The 20,571-nt window shown below is 39.8% G+C and overlaps 1 long non-coding RNA gene across 7 annotated transcripts in view; it reads left to right on the forward strand.

The window, feature by feature from the left end:
• LOC110396641 overlaps positions 1 to 20,369 on the forward strand; it is a 40,708-nt gene extending 20,339 nt beyond the window's left edge. For 3 of the 7 annotated variants that reach the window (XR_002437124.1, XR_002437119.1, XR_002437121.1), the window contains 3 exons: positions 14,346 to 14,444; positions 18,377 to 18,445; positions 19,017 to 20,369. This is a non-coding gene — a long non-coding RNA (uncharacterized LOC110396641). Of the gene's footprint in view, positions 1 to 14,345; positions 14,445 to 14,549; positions 14,606 to 16,700; positions 16,794 to 18,376; positions 18,446 to 19,016 lie in introns of all 7 variants that reach the window. The other 4 variants (XR_002437122.1, XR_002437120.1, XR_002437123.1 and 1 more) reach the window with 4 other exon arrangements.

Below are 20,571 nucleotides of genomic sequence, written 5' to 3' on the forward strand. Positions count from 1 at the left end.
TGAAGAAATGATCAAGCCTCAGCTGATGATGCTTTGGTAAATTTTCATCTGGCAGCAATCGTGCAGGAGTGCCAGGTGAAGTCAGCACAGCTGCTGGCAGTCACAAGGTTAACATAACGGGCATTATATTCTGACACATCCTAAAAAGAGCTTTCACTTCTCTGGTCTGGGTTCTGTCTCTCCTCTGTTTTTTAAAGTGATATACTGCTAAGAATGTACTTCTTTGTTTTGGCACCGTAATGGTGAAAGGCAAAATTGTGATTTGGGAGATTCCAACCTGATTTTTCTTTTTTACAATCTTAAGATGCAAAAGTAATGATCTTTGTTTCACGTTTTAATAAAATAAATAATAAAATTATTTTAATAAAATAAAAATTCTGTGGGTTTGCCCGAAGGGATGATGTGAAACACAATTGGTGACTGACTTCAAAAGGTTTTGGAAATTTTATTCACATTCTTTGGATCACGGATACAAAATATCTAATTGTTGATATAAGGAAATCAAAACTGCATGTATTTTATGGAAAGTTTTTGTCTGAAATAGCATATATTTTCATGTAGTTCTTCGTCAACAATTTAAAGCCTTGGCTTAATCAATAGAGTAATATCCTTTTTTATCTTGTTCTACCAAAAAGTTGTGCTTTGAAAAAGTGACATCCTCCCTGCAGAAACGAAAGAGCTGAGTATTTTCTCTGTGATTTTCCTGATACCTGCCATTGTGCGTTTCATTCTCTTCCAAAAGAGAAGTTGAAAAGGAGAGAGACAAAGAAGAAAGAGATCACAGTATCTCAATTTTATTTTCTTTCCTGAAAAGTATTCTCTTTGGACAGACAGTAATTGTAGTTTCTAATGACACAAACTTGAAGGGAAACAGAAGAAGACTACAAACAGGTTTATGGGCCTATCAGCAGGAATATGTGGCTACAAATTGCTGAGTAAATGAAACAGCCTGTTGTTTCCTAAGACTGAGTTTGTGAGTGTTATGCCAAAGTATTTGAGGAGGAGCTAGAGCACCAGGCGGTGTAAAGAATACCTGCTGAGCCCTAATTGGTGCCCACTGTTGTTAATGGCTTCCTGTGGCTGAGTGTTTACTTGTCATTTGTTTTGTGCTTTGTTTCCCAGCTACTGGAAGGAATAAAAATACTGACCAAAACTTTATTTTGCTTTTAAGTGTATCCCTGGACATCAAGTGCTGCACTGCAAATTGTCTCACGATGCTAAGTACCTCAAGTCTATTCCTCAGTCCGATAATTATCTGGTATGCCTCAAAAGTTATGTTGCACTGGATGCTGATTTTGAATTTTGAAAATTATCTGATGAAATACAGTCTGTATTATATAATTTTAAAAACTATGTTATATGAATGTCTGGGGTGTTTTTTCTACAACAAGGCTTTTGTATGGGAAGACACACACACATAAAAACCTACCTTATATAAAATCAGACTTTTCTTAAACATCCGTTCTCCAAAAATATTCATTTCTCCCATAAACCTCAGCTTTTATGGATACATGTGAGTAGTCTGTGAGAGACAACAAAGGATGGAACCTTGCATGCTGAGGACTTAACAAAAGAGTTCCTTCATGTAATGCAAATCTTTGCTTTAGTGATATTTTTTCCTGTTCTATTCCAAAGTGACTTAAGAAACAGACAAACATACAAAATAAACCACTGTCATGCAGTCCAGGTTGATGTTTCGGATCCTTGCTTACTCTGTTGTTGTCTTCCTAGCAAGAGTGTCTGCTAGTGCCAGCTATGGTGCGAACACCTCCCTGCTGGGAACAGGAGTGAAACTGCCATTTTTAACTGGGACGCTGAATAATTTGTGGTGAATAGCCATGTATGCTCATTACTGATCGAGAAAGAATTAGAACCAGTGAAAACAGCCTAATCCCGTAATCTTGAGTCATCTGTTTCTCCTGCTCTGGACTTTCCTTTATTTTATTTTATTTTATTTTTTTTGTCTGGTGAAGGGGGAGATTTCATTTCAGTAAACCTAGAGAGCAAAGTGGATTTCTGAGGAAAAAGATGCCAGTATCTCTGTTCAATTCTTACTCTGCATATTTATTTTCAGAGAACTCTTAGATATTTGCACTCTGTTCTTGCATTGCTGACTATTAAATAATCAAGTGGTTTTTATCTTTGATTATCTCTCTGATTCTCTTAGTTTATTGGATTGTGGAATGAACTAATTATATGTGGAGTTTTAAAGAATCATCAGGACTTTTGAAGATTCCACAGGGCTGCCACAGTTCACAGCTTAAAGATAAACTTGAGGATAGAAAACAAAAAAGGTGGACATCATGGATGTTGAATAACTGAATGTTTAAACAGTTCAGATTTAAAAACAAAGCAAAAAAAAATTTTTTTTAAATGGCAACAACATGACAGCAAGAAAAAGAAAAAGTGATGTTCGTGGTTGGCTTTGCTACAGTATTGAAGTGATTACTCAAGTACAATAGTCTTTGCTGGGTTAGGATGAGAAATACCAGGACTTTTGGTTGCGATAATTTTCATATAACTTACTCATTCTGATCCTCTTAAAAGTCATTGAAATATGTAGATGGAGTTATTATTCTGTTATCTTGCTCCTTTCTTAAGCATTCCATATTTTTTTTTTTACACATTTATGTGGTTGTGTACCCCAGTCTTTGCCATAATCCTGTGAACGAGTACCTGGCTCACTGTAGCTACCTCAATAATCTAATCTTGCTGTTTGAATCAAGATTGCCGTGAATGAAGGGAAGAGATTAAAGTTGATCAAAACTCATCCCTTGACTTATGGAAAGTTGTCTAGATGTCGGTAGATACAGAGTGTAGATTACTCAGCGCTTACACTCTGTTCTTATCACAAAATATCTTGTCTTACACAAATCTGTGACTACTATAATATTAAGAAATTTAAAAATATTGGTGATAACTGCTGATCTAAAGCCCAGGTTTGTGAGAGTTAGAAAATTGGTTATAATTGTTATAGTTGAACAATTTTTCTTCTTTTTCCAAAGCAGGAAGAAAATTCTGGTAATGGTTTTATTTTGACTTTACAGTGATTCTAAAAGCTTGTCTTCCTACGTATTTGTAAGAACCAATACGGAGCAGCCAACTGTTGTTTCTCTTAGTCAAAGATGTGGGCAGCTGAAAAAAATCCATAATTTGTTTAACAGAACACTTGTCCTTTCAAATAGTGCTAATCAGGCTGGAACTAAGTCATCCAAAGCCATCTTTCCCTGTATCTAACTGAGCTTGGTGCAGGTGAATAGCGCAGAAAGGTACTGTGAGGCAGTCTGCTCTGGCATGTTGCATTTGACCCTCACTTTTTGGAGCTTCCCAGCTGTGTGAATGAGAATCAACACTCTTATCTTTTACTTCGAGGGCTTGAGATGATCTATGTGTGTTACTCCTAATTTGAGATTGAAATCCCGTCCACTTTCATACTACAGGAATAGCTCTGTATCTAACAGTGGGAAGGAACTATAGAAAGTTGAAGGAGAAAAACATTGATTATTTGGACAGAATTTTCAGGCTAGAAAAATTCTGTGTCAAATGCAGGAACCTGCTGGTATTATCAGGAGGAAACAAGAGAGATAAATAATAGAGTCTCAGTGAAGATACGCAACTTTTTGATGTTCCATGCATAACTAAGTGGTATTCTGGCGGGGGGGGGGGGGGGGTTGAGGATATGTAAGTGGAAGAAGAGGGAGATAAGGAGAATGTACATGCTTAGAAGTAGCTTTATTGGTGTTAGCCACCATTTTCTTGGTAGAACATCTTCCCTTCCAGTTCACTGTTGCTGTGTGTCCCTTGTGAAAGTGCTGCAGACTGAAGGTATAAAAAGGGTCTTTTTAAAGGGCAGTACTGCATGAAGAGATTCAATAGCACTCCCTGTCCTATTAATATTAATTGAATAAACTGACTCTGGTGTTTGGATAGAAAACACTTTTCAAATAAACTGTCAGTGAAAATTGGTTGGTTGGAAGGCAGCAGAATATGAAGGAAAGCAAAAATACCTCCCATTTTTACCTCAGCCCCCTTCTCACCTCCTCCCCCAAAGCCTGCTTGTTTCCCCTTGTTGTGTACAGTTCACCAGCTGTGCCCTGTGAGATGAGCTTGGGCGGGCCACTTTCTTCACACCTCTGTGCGATGAACACAGCACTTTCCCAATCTGCTGGACTTAGCGGTATTTCTTGGGCCAGACTGTCAGGTTGCTGAGGATAACTGAGGGTTTAATTTGCAGTTTACATTCTTTTCCTAAGTACTGCATGCTCTGGAGAGAAGTCAAAGTGGTTGCATGATCATGAACTCAATGGTTCCATCCATCTCTCCTTTAATTTAGGAAAGTCAGTTCTGTCCTAAAGGTATTTCACATGTTGGACACACTAAACTCATTTATATTGCAAGGGACAAAAATAAAATGCTGTTACTACAGGAATGAAAAATCCGGTGAGCTTCAGTTTCTTCCTGCCAGATTCAATATTCTAATCCTAAATCCAGGTTTTTTAAAATTATGTATGGATATACATGTGGTCATTTTGTGCCTAAATTTACCTGTCTTAGGCATATGATTTATACTGTAAATACAGCAATTTATACAGCAAACTAGGTGCACAGTACCATCCTGGAATTTTCTATTTAATATATTTACAACTTTAGAGCCTCTTTACCAAATGTTAAGGTATACAGTGAAGCAGTTTGAAAGACAAGAGCGGTTGTACACTTTTGTTTTTTTTTCATTATAGGATTGCAAATCAGGGGTTTTATCCTGTGTATTTGATTGTACGACTTTCCTTTTTCTTTTTAAATACACAAAGTGTTTGTACAGTACTTCTAACTTTTGAAGGAGTCAATACTGCTGAGTTCTGGCAGTGCTGCTATGAGGTAAAGTAGCAGTTGTGTAAATGAGTATAAGTGTATTCTTTGAGGAGAAGTATATCTGGTCTGCTGAAGACTTATTTGCAGTAAAAGAAGCTGAATTTTTAATCCTATTTCTCTCTTTACTTTTCCCCTTTTCCTGATTATAGTGATGAGCTGTGGAAAGAAACAGGAAGCAGAATTGAATTTTCTTTCAAATAAGGTTACTTGGCTTGAAAGGGGGAAAAATGAGGGAGGGGGTTATGTGCTGTTTTGTGGTAGAATTTTAACCAACTTACTTTTTCATTCTAGTTTTAAAAAAATTATGTGCCTCCATGACATGAAGCAGATCTTCTCATGTGTTACCTCACTTGATGTTCTTGCGTGATACAGCTTTTGTTCTCCCTTCAGGACAACTGGAATCAAATGCTGTGGTAAATGATCATCAGAGCAACTTCTTCTGTATCTCTAGGATTCTAGTGTATTCAAAACTGTAATCTAGGTGGCGGTTATAAAATTAGCAGTTATAATGGTGTTCCCATAGAGGACTTTTCTCCTTCCTCCTACTCACCAATGCGGTCTTGGTTGCTTTCAGTTTTGGCTAGAGAAGTTATGCTCCCTTGACAGAGTGGTAGCAGGCATGCAGCACTCTAATGTGTATCCAATATCTTTGTTTCTGGTGAAGAAGAATGGGATGCCTGCAGATGAGGGAAAGGACAATGAGCCAGTTACCTCTTCTGATTGTCCATCCTCTCCCCTGGTATCATTTCTGCCTTTCTTGGGCAGCGCTGTTACTTACTACAAGACAGGAAAATAGACATTGTTTCATGTGGACAACACTTAGCACTGGAGTACAAGTCTTGTTAGAGCTTTGCTTTGACGCTGATAGCATTTTCTTGCCTTAGACTCACCATACACTGGAAGGTAGCAAAAGGATATTTTTTGACTGTAGGCTGTGAAAGGGCTTGAATAAGGAAATTTCACTCTGCTTTTTCCTGTTACAGGCTATAGCCTTCTTAATATGCTCTTGTAGGCTGACAGAAGGGCTTACTTGTACAGCCATAAAAGTCTTACCTTTGGAAGTAGTTTTGAGGCAATGTTTGTGTCTATCTTGCTTTGCTGCCTGAATAGATGTCAGTTCTATAAATTAGTTTTGTCCAGTCTTAGAATAGGCAACAGGTGAGTAAGGTCAGAGCCTTTAAGAAGACTGAGTTTGACTTTTATGCATTGTATGGATATGGCAAAAAGTTACTTGAAAAAAAGATAATTTTACCTCATAAACAAACCAAAAGTAAGATCACAGAACAGTCATTTGTCCTGAATCATTTATCTGCGTGAGAGAAATCTCTGTGTGAATTCCCACCAGCACAAGCACCAGCAGAAAATGGGTAGTAAGCACTGGAGGTAAAACATCTTCTCTTATCTTTTGGAAAGAGGTTATTTGTAGACACTTTCAGGTGACTTTTTGTAATTGTTTCCAAACGAAGGGAGGATGAGCTAAGATGTCACCAAACCGTGAGGAGGCCTGCTTGGCCTTTCATCCTGCCTCAGCCTGGAGGTAGGCCACATGGGCCCTGTTTGCGTGACCCAAGACAAATATATCTTGGCTCAGTGCTTGTTTCTATATGCTTGACTGAAGCAGAAGTGATTGTTCACAAATATGTGAGAGAAAAATAAAGCAGAGAAATGATGGGGCAGCCTTTTTAATGTATGAAAAGGGGAAAAGGCCACTTGAAAATGGAGTTAAAAAATCAGCTTTTCAGGCTATTATATTGGCAAAATAATGAGAAGAAAGACCAAGGTGCTGCCCAGATGTTTTTAGAAGAATCATTCTATATGGACAATAGAAAACTTTAGGCCAAGGGTTTAAAAGCATTCTCAAGCTGAGGATGGGAAAAGAAAAGCAAAAGGGGAACATTTAAATGAATGCAAATTTGCTCCTCTATTCTTTTTTTTTCTTTTTCCCCTAGTATTTTGCATTTAGGAATACATTTCTAGTCACGTAAGTAGTACAAGTAGTTGCAACTGTGAGCAAACTCTGATAACAGTATACTGTCCAATGAAGTACGTAGCTAGCCACCAGGTGCAAGTCTGTGGAGAATTAGGCCCAGAAAGCTTTTTTTCCCCTTTTTTTCCTTTTTTTTTTTTTTTAAATCTCTATTTGGTAATAGATTTAGGAGTTGATGAGAATTTTATGTAGACTTTGCCTAGAACGTTTCTTGGTTTTGTATTCACGCCTACCAGAGTTAGAGGTATATGCAACTCTATATGAAGATCTACTTGTGTTCTTAGGTGCTAAAATATCTATAAATGTTAGTATTGTTTCACTTGACTTAAATTCCCCGCTCCCATCATAACAGACATATACAAGTATTCTTTCAATTTTAATTGATTGAACTGTGTGTGCTTCAGCTGTAAGTCAAATGACGATCCTTGGCCTCATGAACTTAAATGAATAAATAAAATTAATAACAATCTTCAAATTAATTTTCTTCTGTAATTCTTGTTTTTAGGCTCTGAGTTCTGTTTACAGCAAGGCCAGATTCTTGTTACTCTGGAGCATTTCTAATATCTTGCTTCAGGGAAAAACTCTGGAATTGAGGAGGATTGGATCCAGAATATTTACTTTCAAAATTTTGTTTTAGCATTCTGATACTTCTGAGTGTTAAAACTGAAGAGAAAATCAATATGCAAAATATTTCACAATTAAACTGTAGGGCTTGCAAATTTCTCCCAAATTGAAGCTATTAAAATAGTTTAAATGTAGGCAGAGAGATACCTTTTTCTTTCTTTGCTGATTCCACTGCACATAATAAATGTCAAAGTGAATGACTTCCATCTAAATAGAAAGAAAATAGGTGCTGTTTTCAGATGTTACTCAGAACAGATAATGTTATTCTCAGAATCAATTTATGGCTAAGAACTACACATAATTCACCATTGAAATCTGGAGTTTTAACAAAGTGCATCTTGGTCATAGAACTGCAGTCTACAATCTTTCTTTGGGTATAGTCACCAAAATTAAACTTTATATTCTTGGACACTGGAACGTAATGTTGAACCGCTACAATTTGGCAGCAGAATTGCGGTGCTGCAGAAGTTGTTAGAAATGGGCAGTTTGCAATGCAGCCACTGTGGTTGGAGGGCTCCAAGAGCCTCCTTGCATAAGCACAGGCTGCTCCATGCCTCTTAGTTTCAGGACTAAAAAATTTCACTTGGCAGTCTTGATTTATTAGTATTGACATAGCATCACCAGCCTCTAAAAATGGTTTGTAGTCCAGTGTATGAAGAAAGCAGCAAAAATGCTGAGAATAAACAAGTGTACTTTAGCTTTCTGAAATGGCAGGATGTCCTGAGTCAGTAGCCTTTATTTCATTCACCTTGAAAGATAGATCCGAGATGGAAAGATGGCTGTAATGTAATAATTGTTGCATCTTTCAGCTCAAGCTTATATTGTTGTAAAGTACTCCAGAAGCTCAGGGGTGGATGATGAGCTCCCTTTCTGCAGACTGGCCAGAAGCTGTGCTGGTTTTTGCTCTGTTGTCAAATCCCTAACTGAAATGGAAAAGTTTTTATATGTGCCATCAGCACAACAATTTGTGTCACATTGCAACTGAAAATACGAGATTGGCATAAAATTAATGTGAGGAACTAGATGTTTGAGTAAATTGTGTAAATGTGTAAGTAAATCATTTCTTCAGTTTCACTCATTCAAAGAAAATGAGGTTTGTAACTCAGCTAGCTTTCCCTCTTTCTGCCTCCCACCCACTCCACTTGTCACTTTCATCTCAAGGCTCCAAAAAAGTTTGCGAAAATTGAATACCTAGGAACCAGAGTGTGAGTCAGGCACAAACATGAAGGAGAGATTTCAGTGTGGCTTCAAGTTGGCTTTTTTCAGAATCACTTTGACATCATGCTTGGCATGGCACTGCAAGTGCTGCCTGTTGCCCAGCTCTTGGTGTACAATCTAGGGATAATGGGCAGGAAGTAGAAATTTAACATTAACGGAAGGATGTCACGCAGCACATGGAACAACTTTTTGTTATTGCTGCTGTGCTTTATTTTTAATATAAATAAAATTGCTGTGGACTGATTGCCTTGCTATGTTCAAATTCACCAAGCCCTGGGGGTGCGATGCCTACATATAATCACAGATCCAGAATGACAGGAGCAGTGAAGAATTGGAGGAGGAAATATTTGAAGTAGGTCAAGATGGCCAAGGTATGGATAAACATGTTGTCTGGATTTGTTTTATTGTAGAGGAGGACCTGAAAGACAGTAAATATTCCAGTATTGGTAGGTAAGACATATCAAAAATTGAAGTTTTAGCAATTAGAAGGATGTTACTGCTAAGAGTAGAGCAGAAAAGGAAGTAACCTGAAAGGAGAAATACAAGCTATTTGGTAAGGGCTGCAGAGTTTAGCATTAAACTAATAGCCACCCCTCCAGGGAAGAAGATCTGAAATGTTATTAGGTGAGTAAGACTAATTTGAGGGAGATCAGTTTGGAACTGAGATGCAGATTTGTGAGCCTTTTACCTGAAGGTAATAGTTATATCAGTGTGAAGAGAGGAGGCTTCCTGAGGATAAGATACAGAAGATGGGATCCAGGATAGAGCTTTGAAGAACACTTGCAGACAGGAGACAAGAGACAGAGGAGAGTGAAGAATCATTAGAGGGGGACAAGAAATCTAAGTACGTGCTGAGTTGCAATATAACATAGAGATAGCTTTGTTACAATGGTTGGACATTAGAAGCACCCACGGATTGCTGCGTGCCACTTAGATCAGACTTACTGGTGGTTGAGCTTGCCTGTTAAAAATGCATTGGCTATCTTTTCCTCAAGGTATAGACATAACTTCAAAACCGGGGAGCCAAATCCAAGATGAGCATTAAAGGAGAAAAAAGATGACAAGGCATGCTGGGAAGAAGGAAATATAGTGCAGGTTGTCACAGGATTATGGATGGAAAACAATCCATGCGGAATTGAGTGCAAAGCAGCTGATATATTGTGAATTCAGATTGGGCTTCCTTTTTAGGATTCAACAATGTTAGGGAGTCGGCTTCCTTACACTGGGTGAATGCAGGCAAATAATCTGAACAGTAATTCTGTAAAACAGACCTTTATGAAGTTATTAAGTAAGAAATTAAGTAATTCCAGTTATCTCTGAACCTTAATAAGCAGGAAAAAAAAAAAAAAAACCAAGTCCTAGAGTTGTTAACTGTGTGTTTTCTTGAGTAAAGGAGTCTATAATATAACAGTGGTAGCATCTTGGCATCCTGGCTGCAGTGACTGGTGTCTATAGAGGTGTGGAAAAGGGGAAAACTGTGCCAGATCATTTTTAAGGAGTACAGAAGGAAGGCTCGAGAGCACCACAGGTCTTGGCACTTTCAGCACCCTCACTGCAGAAAAGAAAAAAAAACAACCAAGTCACAGCATCACTTCTTTCTAGAAAATAGAGGGTTATCCACCCTGTGTCATTTGCAAACAGTAACTGCTAAGATCACATGTCAGTGTGGTCGGGGAGTTTTGTGTTTAACCTAGTAGCGGTCTGTGGTGTGTTCTTGAGGCTGGGATGGGTACTTGCCTGTGGGAATTATGAGTGCTCTCTCAGAAGTGTGATGCCTTGTGTTGACACATCCCTTGCCAGTGTGAGCTCTCACCTTTTTATTCATCCAGGTGGCTGCTGGGTTAGCAGGTTTGGTTTCAGCTGTGCCAAGGATTAAATCTTTGATTAATTTAAAAATGTCTTTACAATGTAACACATGAAAGCAGGCATTTTACTGATTTATACATATCAGTCACTACCAAATCTCATGAACTCAGTGTATAGAATGTGTGACCTACGTTGTATGTAGTTCAATATGATTATTATTAGTGTTATTGTCCTATACAGAGAGTTGGATGTCGTGCCCTATAGAAGGGCTGCAGGTGTGTTTGGCCAAAGCTATACATTGCAGGCCTGTTTTCTGTCACCTTGCTCTTTGTGTTGTCATTTATATCTGAGCAAGTAGGTGCAAACTGCTGCTAATTCACAGAGGTGGCAATGGCTCCCCAAGGTGTATGGATGGGAGATCTTATATCTGTGATACTCTATATTGCACTGCAAAATATATTCCCCGATCATTTTTCTTTCAGGGCACTTTTCAAATAAACAGAATATGTCTTGGGCCTTTTTGTTGCTTTTGTTTGTTTGCTTTTTATTTTATTTTTGAGGACCTCCATTAGAGTGCTGAAAACAAATGCAAAAGAAGCACTTAGAGGAATGGTGATTAAAAGTTATTTCATGTTAAGTTATTTTTCTTTCTCCATAAGAGCATCCTCGGTTTTGTCTGTCATATGGACCGAAGGCCCACACATTCCATTGTGAAAGTACCACTAATGATGTGCTAGTTCTCAAGGATGTCTCAGAGTGCCGCAGCTGACACCCGATCACACTGCTCACTCCAGTGCTGGCACACTTTGCCTGACGAGTGTAAAATCTCTCATGAAACAGATCTGAAGCAGTAAGTGGGGATCTGCATTGACGTGCAGGAGCATGAAGCAAAGAAGAAAAAAAAATCAGTTTGTGCTTATACTTCTCTTTTTACTGGGGCCGAATAGATGTCTGGTAAACTCCATCTTTGAATGTCTTGGTTTTCCCATTGCTTCCTTTACAGAGCAAATGCAAGTGAATGCGTTACTTGTGTTACAAGTGCTCAATAATTTTCTTTTTGAAAGTGTACCAGTTAACCATTTTGGTAAGATTTTCCTTTTCTATTTTTATTTTTTCCTAAACAGAACTGAGATAAAAGGGGAGTTCATATTCTCATGACTTTATTAAAGATTAAGGGAGTTAGATTTAACTTCCTTTCCTTTAAGACTGAGCTTTCCCTAGCTCTTGTTTTGCCAAAATGGACACGCACGTTTAAAGTAATGAATGTCTCTGAGTGAAGGCTGCATAAGACAGTGTGCATCTGACAGAGAACTCTGGGGGACACATTTATGGAGGTTGCTAGAAATGACCCCCCTTTCTTACTCTAAATCCTGAGCAGGCTGTGCTGGCCTTCTGCAGGAGAGGAGTGCTAGGACCTTGTTGCTCACAAGGCACAACACATCGCTAACCTCACTGGCCTCCTGCTTGGCCTGCCTTCTGTGGCTGGGATGTTTGTAGTTACTGTCTCTCTCAGTGGTAGTGTGCGTTGTACTGAAGGGTCAGAAAGACAGGGACAAGACTGCTTGTAGGTCTCTTTAATTAGAGCAGCTGGGAGAAAGAGATGGTCCTTCTCCACGCTAAGACTAATAAGCTTTGAGGTTGAAGAATTCTAACTGAGTGTTTAGGAGTCTGTGACTTTATTTTGAAAAATCTGGAACTGCATAATGTTTAACCTGATTCTTGTAGGAGTCTGAGAACTTCAAATGCATTTTCTCCCTGATACTTCTTCTCCTAATCTTGTCCCTTATTCATTAAGGTTGAAGGCTGGAACCTCTAACAGGACCTGGTATCCTGTTTAAGGGCCCATCATACTGTGCCTGCTATCACATAAAGAGCCCAATGACTTGTATTTGGCCACAACACGCAGTACAGAGAAGCATTTAGTTTTTGTTGGATGACACCAAAAATTGAAAATACACTGCTTTGTATTGCTAATTTGTGCTAGTTATTATGCTCTCTGTTTGAAGTTTATGCTCTGATGTCTGTGTTCACCATCCATTCATTGCTTTTGTTTTTGTCAACTGTTAAAGGCATGGTTCAGTATTTGGAATACTTTCCCAATGGAGATATCTGTATCCTGGTGTTGTTTCACTTTCCATTTTGTTTCAATCAGCTAAATTGACCATACTTCTTAAATCTCTCACTGTGCAATATTTTTTTCAGTCAATCAAAAATTGTTTTTGGCTTCGTCCTGCCCCAAGATTTGTTGGAATCTTTTTTGTAACTTTTGTCAGAACAGTTTTCCAGTGGTACCACTGTGTAGGGAAAGAAAACCTCTTGCCTCTCTTAGTTACCCTCTTTCCTGTTTCGCTAAGGATCTCATTAGTCCTTTTCTCAGGAACTCGCTCATCAGGAGCCCTTGGTGCATTTCTTGGCTTTTATGATCCCCAGTTCTTTTCCGAGTTGTTCCCAGCTCTGTCAGCAAGACCTGCATTCCTTTCTCCTAGCAAAGAGTGGGGCTAAATTACAGCGCATGCTGCAAAGCTGACCCACTCAAGCGAGCAACCCAGATGACTCCAATGCCTGCCTTTTCCTCTTCTTCATCATCATGCTGACTTGCGCTGCCTAAAGGAATATTCTGAGACAATGCTGTATTTCCTTTCATGTCACAGAACAGGCTTGGGCTGCTGCCACACTTCTGCATTTTTCCTGGGATGGGCCAGATGAGTGGTGACTTCCTGATTTAAAATTAAAAAAAAAAAACCCTAACAATAAAACAAAGACAAAGCAAAACAAACAAAAAACACTTCAACACAACACCAAACAAACACACCACCTTTATTCATCTTCGGGCTTGAGTTTACATGTCACTTTTCATCTCCGCTATGCTCAGTGGTAGCTGCAGATGTGACCTATGGCTTGTCTGAAAGCTGTGTATCTATGTTTTGTTGTATCTCATGCTGCTCAGGGGTGCCCTAACAAGCGGAGTAGCCTAGCACAAGGCTAATGGAAAACATGCTTCAGTGAAGAGCCTGTTCAGTAGGCTGGCAGGCTCACCACAGCAAGCTCCAATGCAGTCAGCTGGGTGTAGTCACCTACTTCCACCTGAGATGCCTTAGGGGGTACCCAGGTAGTTGCACAGCCATATTGCTCCATGCATTTTTCAAGAAGTCATCTGCAGTGAAGTAGAGCACCTCTGTTAAGGTGACTGGATGAAATCTACTGTTTTGTGTGCTCAAAATCATTGAAAATATGTTGCTTGCAAGGGACAGCTGGAGATTTCTAGTCTAACCTCTATTCCAAGAAAGGCCAACTTCAAATCTATATCAGATTGCTCGGGATCTTCTCTTGTCAGACTTGCCTATCTAGATATACCAGTACTGAATCTGGCTGCTGTCAAGCACATGTCTGATCAGAATTTCATAGAGAAATTTTAAATTGGATCCATTACAAAATCAAAGTACATTTCATATCCACAGTTACTGCCAACCAAATTTGTCAAAAAATGAAAAAAAAAGGCTGACTGCATTCATTATGTTTTTATTTAGTAAATCATTGTATTAAACTTTTTCATCTAAGGGTTTGTAGATCGTTTGAGGGGTTGACACAAATTTTTGCTTGAAACTTGCCATCCAAAAAATAATGTGGTCTTTGTCAGCAGATTTTTTTTCTTTTTTCTTTCAAATAAATGGAATTTGACCTGACTAGTGGCAAACATAATCTCTCACACGGTCCTACTTATTATGTTTAGTCGGGTGCACTTTAAAGATGGCACAACTAGGAGCAAATACATCATCTTGAGCTGACTATCCCATTCGCTAAACACATCCTTCTGACTTTGGTTTCTCCCATCTGCTCACAGTATTCAGCTAGAGCACGGGGATCAGTATGCTGTCAACATCCACCTCATCATTGTAAATGCACACAGCCCCAAAAAGAAAATGAGCAAATATTTCCTACGGTAAGTGTGAAATCTCAGCCCTTGCTGGGTCCTTTCATATGATTTTTTTCTGCAGTTATTAAGCTGAGCACATGAAAAAAAAAAACAAAACACATTTGTTGGCAGTTTTTTCCAGGGGCCTTACTGGAGTTGCATTTGGTAGCCATTGTTACACAGAATTGGTAAGTCAGTGGGTGGTTTGGTTAACCTTCACTTCAAAGCTCTCAAGAGCTGATTTCCTAGCAGTTAAAATTATCTGAACTGAAAAGGAAAATATTTGTAACTTCTCAATCCTCACCCTACTGAACTGCTTCATAGAAGCGGCAGTTCTGTTAAAACCATGTTTTAAAAAAAGAAAAAAATAATCTTATTTTGGTACCTCTTTGGTGTGTCTTTTTAAAATTGCATTGACACGTTGTTCAAACCTGCATTTAGTCCCACGTTGATAATACAATGAAAGTAGTTCCTCCCAGGCAGATACTTCTATTCTTCAGAGTGTAGGAGTGAAAGTAGCCTCTTGGCCTATTGCTTTAGTCATGGTAGAATCTCTCACTAGATCCCCATCTTTTCTTACCTTTAAAGCTCCTTGAAGCTTTTCTTCTCTATTACATATTCATCTCATATTGCCTTGCTCACCTGCTATCCTCAGCTATTTTTCTTCTTCTGTTGTCTACATGTTGCTGCTCAATCGTTGCATGGATCATAGAATCCTCAGAGTTGGAAGGGACCTTTAAAGGTCATCTAGTCCAAACCCCCTGCAATGAACAGGGACATGCACAGCTAGATCAGGTTGCCCAGGGCCTGATCCAGCCTGGCCTTGAAAGTCTCCATGGATGGGGAATCAACCACATTTCTAGGCAGCCTGCTCCAGTCCCTCACCACCCTCATTGTAAAAGACTTTTTCCTTATATCCAACCTAAATCTACCCTCTTTAATCTTGAAGTCATTTCCTCTTGGTGCACTACAGACCCTGTACCGAAGACTCCACATGTGGACACAGAACTCCAGGTGAAGTCTCACCAGCACAGAGTAGAGGGGTAGGATCACCTCCCTTACCCTGCTGGCCACGCTTCTTTTGATGCAGCCCAGGACACGGTTGGCTTTCTAGGCTATGAGGTCACATTGCTGGCTCGTCTCCAGCTTCCTATCCACCAGTACCCCCAGGTCTTTTCTGGAAGGGCTGTGCTCAGTCCTTTCATCTCCCAGCTTGTTTTGGTAGTGAGGGCTGCCTTGACCCAGGTGCAAGACCTTGCATTTGGATTTGTCAAACCTCATGAGGTTCACCTGGGCCCAGTGCTCAAGCTTTCTAGGTCCCTCTGGATGGCATCTCATCCCTCTGGTGTGTCAGCTGCAGCCCACTGCTTGGTGTCATCAGCAAAGTTGCTGAGAATGCACTTGACCCCACAGATTCTCTTAGCTGATCCAGAGTATTCAAGCTGTGCTCATCCCAACAGCCCACTCCACTGCTCTGGTAAAAGCCAGTCTCAAAGGTTTGTGTTAAGTATTTTGTTTCTTTTCACTGTCTCTTTTTTTGTGTCCGTTTCTTGGCCAGCTTTGGAGTTATAGCTCCTCCTTGAGTGTTAGAAACAATTGATGCTACACTGGAACTACTATGAACAACTCATTATTGCTACTCACAGGAACAGGTGGCTAACTTTAGTTGGGAGTGGAAAATAAAACAGAGTCTTAGGACAGTATCTTAAATTTCAGCTTCAGTTGGCAGCAAGTATTAAAGTCTTCCACAGTGCCTTCTATTTACTAAAAATGTTTTAGGGAACAGGTTGCTCTCTCCTTTCCCCACTATTTGAAATAATGAGATGAATTTAAGAAAGCTGATGAAACTATCTGAATTGGGACTTGTGGTATAGCTAAAAATCTACTCTTCTGAGCAGTGCTGGGAGAACTGCAGCGCAGAGGACTGCTACAATCTTACAGATTTTTTTTCCTTCATCTCTCCAGGACAGCAACGCTTTTTCTGCTGTGCCTGGGAGCTCTCACTCCCTTTGATCACAATTTCTCGGTCTCCTGTTTCACTTCAGAATTCCTCCTGCCTTTCTCATCAGTTTGCCAGCTTAGATGAGATTTAGCCATTGCCATGTTATCATGGATTTATCAAGTTGTAGTATTTTTTTTAGTGTTTCTTTGGTGAGAATTGACCAAAAGGGAGGAAATTAAGAAATAGGAAGTATTTATAGCCTGTTTGCACTATTTTGGGTTTAGCACAATGGATATTGAGATTTGTTAGGTTTGAAAGATTTTGTTTCTCACACTGTGCAGTTGAAATGCATCTGATCACCCAGAGTGAAGACTGTCAGCCTGCTGCAGGATGGATAGCTGAGGATTCATCTGGCCTCATGAGAACCAGCAAAAGTGATTATGCATTCACCTTCTCCTCCTCCTGGCAGCTGGGAAACAAGTTTCTAGCAAAAGCATACGGAGTTGTTACCTTCATTGTATTTCTTTCTCTGTTTCTTCTGTATTTGTGTATACTCTGTGAGCTGTTCCCGAGTTAGGTTTTGAACCTTATTTGGTTGCTGGTTTTGGACACAGACTCATCTTGTGGAGTTTGGGAATGAGCAGTGTGTGTTGTGTTTCCATGCTGAAGGGACTGGCGCAGTTTCCACAGCTGTTAGTGGCAGGGAGGAGAGACAGCATCATGTACCAAGTTCCCTTGGAATTCCATTGTCAGAATGGGCTTAGGAGCAGCATGAAACACACCGCATCATTCTCCAGTGTCCTTTAGCAGAAGACTGATCTGTGTCCTGTATGTAAGGAAAGCCATGCCATGCTAGTTCTCAGCAAATGCTTTAACTGCAGGCATGGAAAAAAACCAAAAACACTCTGAATTCTTCAGCTGCAGACAACAGCATTGATTCAGGTTCCCTGTGGCCATTCCTAAAGCAATGACCTGCTGTTTCACAGCTTCAGGTGCTGCTCAGTAGCACAACCAAATGCTGACACGGTAGCAGAGGCATAATGCCCCTGGTTCCAGCTCATGTATTGTTGGCACTCTTCGTCTCCAGTTTTTTATTTCTTTTGTTTGAATTTTTGGGGATTGCTGAATGAGAAGTGGTTATTCAGGGAAATGGAATATTAGGAGAAAAAAAATACCTGCAGGTCAGGAGCCTGAAATTCATCTAGTGCTCCTTCCCAGAGGGTCCTGTCCATCATGTAGGACAAGATGGATGTACAGTGCCACAACGGAATGTGCACTTTTGAGATTTGTGCAGCATGCAGTAGAGCTCTTAGGAGCTTAGAACAACAGAAATTGGAGCTGCCTTACAGAATATGTAGACAAAACCCTGGTCAGAATGATGCGCAGTCAAATCCTGCATTGCTAAATTTTTATTGTAAAGAAATGATGCGTGCGCAAACAGCAGAGATGACAGTGCAGTCTGCACTAATCTGCCTTGGAGGCTCCTCTTCAGCCTCCTATCCCCTCAATAACTTCCTCACTAGCTGATTCCCTCTGTCCTTCTCTGCTCATTAATTCTTAGCACCAATTAAAGCCTGGCTTTAAAACACTGATGCAGAAGGCCAGGGTTAAAAAAGAATAGATGCCTAAAGATTAGGATGCTAGGGGATCTAGGACCTGGGGGGTACAGAAGTGCTGGAAGTCCTACACTTAACCAGGGGCTCAGGGATGGAGTTTAAGCCCAAACGCGACTGTTCAGACTCTCGCTCCTAGTGGGAGCTAGAGGCACTGGTTGAAGTTGGGCAGCTGTAGCCCATTACATTCAGGTACGCGTTTTTATAAATCTCGAGCTGAAGTTGTTTAAAGTTCTTTTCTGAGCCTGCAGATACACTGCCTACCATTCAGACAGTGTTCAAAATAAAGAAGACTTCTAAGCAATTTTCATAAGATAAGAGTTTGAGTTATTAGCTACCAAATTGTTCTCTTAATTTGAGAGGAGCAGCAAATTATGATGTTGTGATTTTTTCTTTTTTTTCAGCAGTTGATGTTTTCTGCATTCATTGCTCAAATGTAAATGGTGCAGGAATTCCGAATTAAAGCTTATGCTGTAAGTAAACCTGTTTTCCTCTGCTAAATTCGCATTACCAGAGCTGACTGCTTATCATTTAATAAGACCACTAGATGATCAGATGGGGCTTAAATGAAAAGTAAGAGTTTTCATACTGGTGCGATACAAATCCTGTATCCAATTATAAGGCCTCAAAGCGTGTTTTAAAAGCCGTATAAAAGGCGAATCATTTCTGCGAACAGCCCGTAAAGTGAAAACCCAACACCTTTGCTGTGGGAGAAGCAATATGACCTCAAATACCTTTGCAAACAAAGAGTCACTTGCCTTCTGCAAGCCGCTCTCTTTTTTCAGCAGCTCAGCATGGGGTGCCAGAAAAATCATTAACGGGCCCATCTTGCACTTCTGTCCTTCCCACACCTGCGCACCGCGGTCCCTGCTGTAACTTTATGGACCGTGAGGAGGCAGGTTTGACGCCACGAAACACAGGCGCAGCCAACAGCTGCAGGATGGGCAGAGAGCCAGACAGTAAAATGTAAAGAGGAGGAAGGAGAGGGATCACCTTTGAAGTTTACAAAAAAGCATGACTTTGACCACTTCCTTTTTTAATTAGCTGTCTCAGGTACGTTGAGCTACTGGCCACCAGCATGAATGTGAAGAGGAGGGCGATCCTTGGAAATGCTGAGACACTGCTCAAAGAAAAACTTACGGTTTCATCTGGATGTGGCTTTTTTTCCCCTTTATTTTATTTATTGGCTAAGTTTAACATATTAGGGAAAAGAGCTGATTCCATTTGGGGATGTCTGATCCTAAAGCTAAATTCTGTCTTTCAAGTATGAAAAATGACATTACTGCAGTGCTAGGATTTGATCACAGCATAGTCAGAAACTCATAATGACCATTCCCACAGCAGCCATAACGCACCTGGGGATACGTACAGAATTTTTTATAAATACGCATAGTGTTAACTTAGGGTCAATCTTCACGATAGCTCCAGGAAGTTGCTTTTGTTTTCTTTTACTGTAACAGAAAGCCTTGTCTGAGGGATCCTGTAAAAAAAAGCTGCAGTCATGCAGGAACCAAACTTTCCTGTGTCTTCAAGAGGCCAAAAGTTCGTGTTCTTAGTACTTTCTAAGCACATTAACACATGTTTAGGGAAATGGGGAAAGAGAAGATAGATAGAAAGTGGAATTGCCATCTATGTAGGAATCACATGTGTTTAATTTGCAAGAGAGTCAATCAAGAGTAACTATATTTGATGTTAACAGTCGGTGTTAGGTTTAGATCCCAACATGTAGCAGTGCTTTTTCTAAGATATACTTTGTGACAGAAAATCCTTACACATAAACTTGCTTGAAGCACAAGGCCATCCATATGTGCCCGTATGGGAATGCATCAGGCTTCTTCTTGTAGGGAGGATTCAAACTATTTTCATGTTCTTGCTTGTGTAAATAACAGTAGTGATACATTACAGTAGATGCTGAGATTTGAACATTCAAAATATTTTTCATTTCTTATGCTGCAAATTTGGCAAAGGCATTCTACTTCACATGTAGTCAGCACTCCAAATGGAAAACTGAAACTCAGAAGACCGAAAGGAAGCCAAACATGTTTTGAAGCACTACAGGTCTCCAAAAAAGCAGACACAAAATGCATCCTAACTTGTAATTTTGATAATAATGAATATAACACTCTAATAATTCAGAAAAGAATGGGCCATCTACCAGGCTGAGAAGCTGTATGAAATGATTAAAAGAAGATGCATTTGATTCTTGATTACGTTTAGTGGGTATTGCTCAAGCCTGGGAAAACTTATTTGGGAAGACATTGGAGTTGGAAAAAATCCTTCAGACTGAAAAGTAGGAAAAAAAAAAAGGCAACAAAATGATCTACTGTACTGTTGTAAAGTGCAGAGTGATCTCACAGTAAAGTCCAAGGATGGTGTCAATGACGTAAAACTTTATTGTGATTTGTAACTGCAATAGTCAGCCTACGTGCTCTGCTTGAAAGGAAAAAGAAAGAGAAAGTCAGGTTGCACAGTGGTATAAATTTACAGAATCTAGTAGAGACGGCTCAGCCCTAGCCAGGAGCTGAATCAAGTCCAGCATCACACTGTGTTTTAAAAACTCCGAAGGGCAAAAAAAGGGAGCATCAAACTGTGTGTTATG

This window comes from Numida meleagris, chromosome 3 (genome assembly GCF_002078875.1).
Source record: "Numida meleagris isolate 19003 breed g44 Domestic line chromosome 3, NumMel1.0, whole genome shotgun sequence".
NCBI classification, from domain to species: Eukaryota; Metazoa; Chordata; class Aves; order Galliformes; family Numididae; genus Numida; species Numida meleagris.